General features: G+C 37.3%; 1 protein-coding gene across 1 annotated transcript in view; it reads left to right on the top strand.

Moving 5' to 3' along the window:
- The first annotated feature begins 2,198 nt into the window (after positions 1-2,198).
- Positions 2,199-8,723, top strand: part of zbtb20 (zinc finger and BTB domain containing 20) — a 44,256-nt gene continuing 37,731 nt past the window's right edge. Inside the window, exon 1 of the mRNA XM_044141070.1 lies at positions 2,199-2,429. The gene's annotated coding sequence lies outside the window, so the exon portion shown is untranslated. The remainder of the gene's footprint in view (positions 2,430-8,723) is intronic.

Here is an 8,723-nt window from a genome sequence, read left to right as displayed (position 1 = left end):
AGATCGTACCGTACGCTAGTGGGAGATGGCGATGGTCTTAAGAGACACCTCCGTCTCCTCATGTTCAGCTGGAGGGCTGTGCAAAACAAAGTTCAAGAGGGCAGCTTTTCTTGGAGGGAGTTCAGGTCCCGAATGCTGAAACTCGGTGAAGGGTTAACCTTAGTTGACCTCTTTGTCAGTTAAAACAAAACAAAACCAAAACATGAGGTACATCCACCAGTGGCTACTACACAATAGTATGGTTTTACTCAAAGTATTTACCCCATCAACGTGGTCCATTATTCGGAGCTGGGCAACACACACACCTGTCACTGTCTAGACGGGGAGGGGGGCATTAAGGCGGAGGGTATCCCACATGAGCCGACACTGCTTTTTTTTCCTTTTTTTTTTTTTTTTTCTTACACCATATATCTCTAAGCTTCCTGAAAATGACAGCACAAAACAGAAAGAGAAGGGAAAAAACACACGGCTCTACCAAATTTGATTGGCCACTTGTGAACCGACACCATTTTTTCTCCCCCCTGCTCGTAAACCCGAGGTCAGCTCGGGACGTTAAAAAATAAATAAATGAGAAAATAGAAATGCGTAGAAAGTAGAAGACACGGGCAGTCAATCTAGCATGTTGTGCGCCGGGGAAGGATTGACGGGGGCCGCCGTCCAATCAGCGACCGCGGAGCGGGTAACTTGCTAGACAGACACCGGACATGTCCAATGAGAAGTTCAGACCAATGACGGACGTGGAGGTGACAGTACCCCTCTTGTTCCCTTTTGATCCAGATTTTGGAGTTCATTCATATTTGTCAAGCAGCCATTGAAACGGCCTCAATAAATATAAAAACTGCGCACAAATGGGATAGGTTTGTAGGTTATTTACATACTGTTTTCAATTTATGCAAACAGTAAAGTAAATACAGTCGCTGCCTGTAGGTGAAAGGAACTTGAATTAGTGAAGTACTATCACTACAACTCCCCACAACCTCCCACAGAGAGCCATACTGATCCCATCGTGATTCCCCTTCGCCCTGCGATTGGAGCGCTGTAATGTTGACGGATTTCTGCTCCAACCCAAGACAGTGCGCTGCGCTTCCAATGGCAGCTTCAAGTGAAAAGGCGTGCCTGGTCATAGACATAGGGCTCTAGACGCCGCATCAGCGTCCGTGTCGTACGTCAGCATCGCCGCCATCTTGTGAGTGGAAAAGAACCGAGCAAGACAGCTCTGCTTCAAATGTCTTACTGTAGGTCAAACATTACTGCTTGATGTCTTGATTATTAAGCTTAAAAAAAATCGATTAATTAAAATTGAAATTAAAAACAATGTAATTTTTTAATAAACATTTACTGGACATTTAGCCAGTTTCAACATAAAGTATATAGCATAATCTTTTTACAATAACAGCGCATAATTAATACCCACCTCATAGCAATTTCTTACCAGTAGTTACATAGTTTTTCTACTGTTACCTAAAACCTCTGATCTACTCTCACCATTAATGATGGAGCCATGCTAAAAAAAACAACAACTGAAAAATGTTTCATTATTATTTTTGTATTGTTTATCTAATCATCCATAACTTATGCTTTATCTGTCACATTAAGTACACAAGTTTGTTGTTTTTTATTTGCAATTTACAAAATTGTCATAACAAATTTGTAAATTAAAAATGGCTAACAGAGAAAAAGAAGAATAGTTATAATATGAAAGAAGCCTTTCACGTGGAAATGTTGTTTGGGGTATAAAATTGATGTAGAAAATGTCAAAGTGGCAGTGAGTGGGTATAAAATGGGGGTACAAAATAATAAATAAAATGGCTCAGGTACACTAACTTTAAGGGTAATTTATTATACCCCATACTGAATAAAATTAAGAGCTTTCATGTATTTTCAGAGGCAAATAAAAGGTAAGCTAATTTTATCCACAATGTCATTTGGAAATGTTCATTTCAGTGTAGCAGCAACACAATTGAAGAGTTTGGCTTTAATATATAATCTATAAAACCAAGATGAAAGTACGCTTTAGTTTTTCATTCATTCGGAAAACAGTCTGACAGGCTTCTTGCCACTGGCAATATGGCGGACGCGCTGACGTATCTTCTCCACTGGACAACGAAGCCAACGGGGCGTCTACTCCTCTACGTCTATGTGCCTCCCCATACACCGCCCCCCTTCCTCCTGCCCCCCCACCTCCACCACCCCTCAAAGTACTCGATGTATAGTTAAAAAATGGGAGGGCACACTTGAACCGAGCTCTTCTATGAAGGTAGGCTGCAGCGTGTGTTTATTGATGAGATGAAAAGAAGATGGAAGTGAGAAATGAAACAAAGTAAAGGAACATACTGAGAAAGAAGAAAAGCAAAGTAAAGACGCTTCGTCGGGGGGAAAAACAGGGAAACACTGTCGCCACTTTTTTTTGAACGAGCTTCGAAGTGCAGGTAAGAAATTTGAGAAAAAAGTAGGAAAGGGGGGTTGGTCTTTCGGCTCCAGTGGCTCGTAGGTTGTTATATTTAGTGGAAAGGCATGTTACAGAATAAAACCCTGATCGGTGAGTTTAAGGGAGAACACGCCTGAAATGCAAGACACTTCCATGTAGTTAGAGCTGGCTTTACTTACCCAGTAAATTAGGCTGTACACAATATAAACTTAAATTTTTTTTTATTGCGGACCTATAATAAAATCGCTGTAAATAAAACGCCATTAATAGGAGTCGCCTGTAAATCGAGTTTTCTGTTCGTACTACCAAAACGCGTTCTCTTGGCGTGACGCAAGTTTCCCATCTGTCATTTTCGCTCGAGCACCCTTCCTTTTACTTTTAAACTGTCATGTGGGGACACTTGCAAAGAGTCCTGCTCCGGTCAAAGTGTGTCCACAGGTCGGCTTTTCTCTCCATCAGCGATGCTGGCTCACATTTTACACGCTGAGCCCCGGAACAACTGGAGGCAGGCAGCCCGACGTGCGCATTTTGGCTTTTAGGTCAGTTATTTGAGGTAGCTTGCTTTTTATTACTCCACTTTGCTCCAAATATATATTGCAATATTTGGGTGAACTCGTTTGTATGGTTCGGCTTTATTTAGCGCGAAGTCTGTCACTTAGATGTGTGCAGGGTGCGTTTTTATTAATTATTACCCTCAAAGTGATGCATTCAGGCGACTGGTTAGAATTTGGATGGGAGGAGGGCTATTATTGGGTCTCATGGTGCAGCAGTAGTGAATTTGGGTGCCATGTTTATATATAAAAAAGAATGAACACTTATGCCTGCCAGTGCTGCCCTTTTTCTTAGAAAAATATTTTTTTTAACTCGTAGCTTTCAGTTCAGATGTGCAGCGACGCTCCTGTGTAATTAAAGTTGCAGGAGTACCTTTTGATGCATTTTATGAGCGAAATATTCATGCGTACAACTCGTGATTCCTTTGCCCTACATCTGCAGCTCATCATGGCGCTCCTAAATAAAGTTAAAAAATATATTTCAACGTTTGCACGCAAAGAAAAATAAATAAATAAATAAATATTTAAAAAAACTAAAATAATAATAAAAAACTGGGCTACGCGTTGAAAATGCACCGAGAGGGTCACTGGGAGTTTATCCAGAGCAACATGTCAGTCTTGCTCATCTTTATCGTTGCTCGAGTGTGCGTGCACGTGTGAGGCGAGCAGATGTTGTCCCAAAGCGCTCGGCTTTGTCAGATAAAGAGGGAATACAGCATGTTCTCACTACAATAGGCTGCATGCACATCATTTCAATGTGTTCTGAAGTGCAGCTGAGGAGAAGTTGAACGCAAGTTTAAAAATTGCAAAAAAAAAAATAAAAATAAAAATAAATAAATATATAAATTAAAGCCTTTCCTTGCATACATTGGTCAGGTATCCGTGTTATTTTATCATTTATTTATTTTGCGTTAAATGTATAAATGCACCCGTATATAGATGTGTGTAGGTTTCTACAACGCGATCGTGCGTTTTTTTTCCTCGCAATTTTGTTGTGATCACTCCCTCTCTCCGCCTTCATTCACAATGTGGCTTCACAACGTAAACGGGTTGCAGTCCTATAGGATTTGCTCGTTGCAATCGCAGACTTCTCTCTGGATCATTTATTTTCTGAATGGACGCGCTGAGCGTACTGCACACGGAGCTGAAATGAAGACAGTTGTAAATCTGTCCCGTGACTTAAAGCCTATAGATTTGACTGTATGCGTGTACGCATGTGGGTTATTTGAGAGAAATACCTCCTATCTACAATGAAATTCCACCTGTGCCTCTGTTTAGTGTATCATTTTATGACTTAGAGGGTGATTGTCTGCTCTGTAAGTAAGCTCTCGCCATCATGACTTGATGTCAGGCTCTCAACAAAGAGGTGTACAGTAGCTGCTGGAACAGAGTCAGCCATTACGTGCTTTGGGAGTGTTTGTATTGTGAGTATCAGGTGCCCCGTTTTATCCTAATTTGTTTAATGTGTACTTACATTATAAAGTACACATTACATTAGAAAGGCTATTTCTGGCCAATTGAATTTTTATTTATTTTTTTTTTTTTTTAGGTCTAACTCAATTCATTGATTTTTTATTTTTTTTAAAAGACTGCAATCTATTGAAGACAAAAACATCTGTCTTTCATAGATGTTGTTGTTTGTGTCCAGCAAAAAAATAATGACACGATTTTATAAATTCTCGTCAAAAGCAAATTGAGTTTTTAGTAGAGTCAAAAACGAGCATAAAATTATGTGCTGTTGGTTTGTAGCTGCGCTGCCAAAAATAGAGGTTCTTACTTTTGTAGATTAGCCCCATTTCTGCATCTAAGCATACAGTGGTGGATCTTGCATTAATTTCATGCATCTCTCTTTCTATTAGATTTATTTAACTCGTTTTTTTAGGAACTATATTAACTAAAGATCTAAAATTTGCATGAAATGGGAAAAAAAAAACTATTTCCGGACCTTTGATAGTCACAGATAAAATCTATATGTTAATCAAGTTGGAAACCAGTGTGGACCAAGATATATAAATATATATATATATATATATATATATATATATATATATATATATATATATATATATATATATATATATATATATATATATATATATATATATATATATGTTATGTTATATGTTATTTTGCTTGACTTCCTATTTTTCTTTTCATTTTACAAAAAGAAAGCAAGTTTTGATGAACTTCATGTCTTGAAGAATGTCTGGTCACTGTAGAATAACTCAGTTCTGGGATCGACCAGCTTAGCTATTTTAGTTTTAATTAGAAATGACCAAAATTTTTTCTTTTTAGACCTTTAAGTTGCCCTTTAGTTTTTGATCAGCTCTATCAACCACCTGTGATGCACATCTAGAATTTCTGACAGTGTTTTCCCCATGTGCATCAAAAGGCTCACCAGTCCTGTGTAATTGGAATCTAATTGGAAGTTTCCCCCTTTTTTAAAAATATATATATTGATTTACTTGGGTTGCCCCAAACTGCGATTGCACCCTGTGTTGGGAGCCGTATTGCCTCATCTTTAACACATTTATTTTATTTTAGTCAAAACCCACATCAGTTTTAGGTTTAGAGCCTAAAATGGTCAGAGAATGTCGTCATATTGCGATCTCTGGCTGATTGACTGGTGCTCCATTAGTTTGTATCCTTATATTCCAGCTTGGCATTTAAATTCACCTTGTTTGAGCTGTTGCCTTTTGGCCTCTTTCAAGTGTCACGGTGTAAAAGACCCACCCCTGACTAATGAATATTTAAGAGTGTGTCTTCAGATGAAGGAAAGCCATTATTATATGAAGCAGACCCATGCAGAGGAAACCGTACACCTACAAACAGGAGGAGGGAGGGGACGTGGTGATCAGTTAATCCACACCCAGCAATCAATCCCACTTTTCTGTTTTGGCTTCAGACATTTTTTTTTTCTTTCACTCGTCACACTCGTTTCTCATTTTATAATTCATTGTTGACCAAGAAACTGTCACAAAGTGTTAACAGACCTTTTTAGTTTGGAAATGCTTTTTGACTGATATTTGTCACGCTTTCACACGTTTCTCCCACCTGATCATTTGGATTTTACTCAATTGGAAAAAAAAAAGAGGAAAAAAAAACAAAAAACGTGTGAATATACATATAATAAAGTGCTTTTTGAAAGAGAGGACAGAAAACAATCATCTTGTAGTGTACTTGCTCGCAGATGGCAGATCAGCGTTCCAAACAATTTTTTAAGTGCTGTTGAAGAGGCACTGTTGCCCAAACAGACGAGATAGAGACGTCACTCGGCAATTCTGTGTCTCTGGCTCTGGGTTTACTCACAAAATTCAGCCACTCTGCTCAGACTTTTTACCTGGTGATACTGGTGGCCTAGATCTTGCATAACTAAATTTATGAGTTTATTTTTTCTTTCTAAAGCTCATTTTGGTCTTCCGTTGTTACAGCACATGGTGAAAATACTTAGAGATGACAGTCACGCACAAAATAATAAAAAGAACTTTTGGAAGTCTACATTTTGCTTCAAATTGAACCGTGCTCTGATAATACTCTAATAAAAATGTTAAGTACCTGCCTTGTTTAACCTTTTCAGATGAATCCTAGCTAATTCTCGGATTCCCAAATTTTCCACTAAGGTAATTTTTACTACTATGTGGGAAAAAAAAAAAAAAAGACTTGCACTTGAATCCATTGTTGCACTTTGTCTCACACAGTTGAACATATTTGGCAGCCATTTTGGGAATGCAGTCGAGATCCATCGATATAACGAGTCACTTTATGGATGGCATCCAGAATGTCACAGTGCTTGTAATCAACTGGTCCTTTTGTTTTCTGGCAGACTTTATCCTTCTCTCTTTCTCTCTTTTTTTCTTTCTTTTTTTAATGGGTGGACTGAACAATGTTCTTCTCCGGAGCAGTGTCTTTTGTTGAGGTTGCCCACTGAGGCTGTTTTCAGGTGCAATACCGTAAAGTTGAGAAGTCTTAAATTCACGTACTTAAATTAACCCCAGAGTAGCCTTAAGCCTTTAATAGACTTTACAGATTTGTTTGTGTGGAAGAAAATCACAGGAAGTTTCTCATCAGTTCTTTCTTGTAAAGACTCAGAGACTCAGAAGTTACAAGTAGCGTTCTAAAAGGACACATCGATTAAATGCTTTCAGTCTCAGCTTTGAAAAATGTACAAACGTGAAATAATCTTTTGCTTGCCTTCTAACTAGACATTCTTTGTTCTAGCTTTTACTTGGTATCACTGGTTTCTGGTTTTCTTTAAGGATCTGATTCATTGATTTCAGTTTCATCAAATTGTCTTTTTTTTCCATGATAACAATATAACACATCACAGTTAGACTGATGTGCATTTATATTAGAGATGCACCAATCAGGCTTTTCCCGTGGCTTTACCAATTTCAGGGTTTCTTTGACTGACTTAGATTTTTTTTTCTTGTATAGGACTATTACACATAAAAGAAGAAAAATGAGCTGCTGGTTCTTTGATAGAGCAAGTATTTTTGGATATGACAGAAAATGAAGGAATTACAACATTATCCCCATTCATTCATCAAAGCATATGTCTTGAACTGTCATCTGATTTTTTTATTTTTTTATTTTTAGCTAAAAAGGTGCATCAAAGGGCAATAAACTGTTTGTTGATTTATTTGTTAATGAATGAAAAAGGACGGGATTTAAAAAAAAAAAATTGATTCATGTATTCTATTGAAAAAAATTGCTTATTTTTTTCTGAATTTGCCCTATCAAAGGTGATTTGGGGAAAAGTCGTCTGATTGGGATTGCATGTGGATTGACCGGTTCGTTTCTAATTGTAAATTGTAGTTGGTTAATCTTACAAAAAATGTGTTCTGATTCTCACGGCTCCCTGCAGGGACAAAGGGTTAAAGCACGGATATGTAACCTAATATTAGGTCATAGTTTTATAGCACTGTTCTCCTGTTCTCAGTAAAGCGTTGTCAAAATGTATTATATTTAACATATTTATTTAGTTTGTACTCTTGGGTCACAGTAAAGTTTACTTAAGTATCTTTGAATGAATTCTCTTGTGCATTTTCTAGAAATATATATATTGACATTTGGCCTGGCAGGGTTACATGTAATTTGCTTTTTTTTTTAATATTCTGCAGCTTTACAATAATTTGAGTTTACAAATGACAAAGTTGCAAAACCTACAGAGAGCTCCTATGGACTGCCTTTGTAAATTTTGTTATATTATGCAACACAACAATGTTAATTCAATGAGTCATGGTGAGTGAGTCCCCCTCTAGCCATAAGCCAAATATAGTAGGAAATATGCTTCCCTTCAAGTGTGGAAAATCTATTTTGTTTATCAGTTTTGGCCAAACCAGGATATATGTATATTTTTGTTGTTTTAAATGAAAGGTGATATTATTTCTTTTCTGTCCAACTATTACGCTCCAGTTATAAAGCTGAATAAAACCTTGTATTATAGATGCTTTCAGGAAGAAATTTGGTATATTCATTCCACTGAAAAGGGAAAAAAAAAATTTTTTTTTTAAAAAACATCCACCTTTTTTAATTAATTTCCACTGAGGATCCAAAAGATCAATTATGAAAATAAATATTTTTAACCTAAAATCAATATTAGCAGCTCTGTAACTTTAAGATCATGGAGAAAGTGGAAAACTGACTAACTTCATGGCATGCTTTTTGATTTTAAAGGGACTTTTGTTTGGAATCTTCTCTCCCTGCAAGTATCGCAGGAATGCGTAATGAAAGCACACACTGAG

This window comes from Gambusia affinis, linkage group LG15 (assembly GCF_019740435.1).
Source record: "Gambusia affinis linkage group LG15, SWU_Gaff_1.0, whole genome shotgun sequence".
In the NCBI taxonomy this organism is placed as follows: domain Eukaryota; kingdom Metazoa; phylum Chordata; class Actinopteri; order Cyprinodontiformes; family Poeciliidae; genus Gambusia; species Gambusia affinis.
This window is presented reverse-complemented; position numbering and strand designations above follow the sequence as displayed.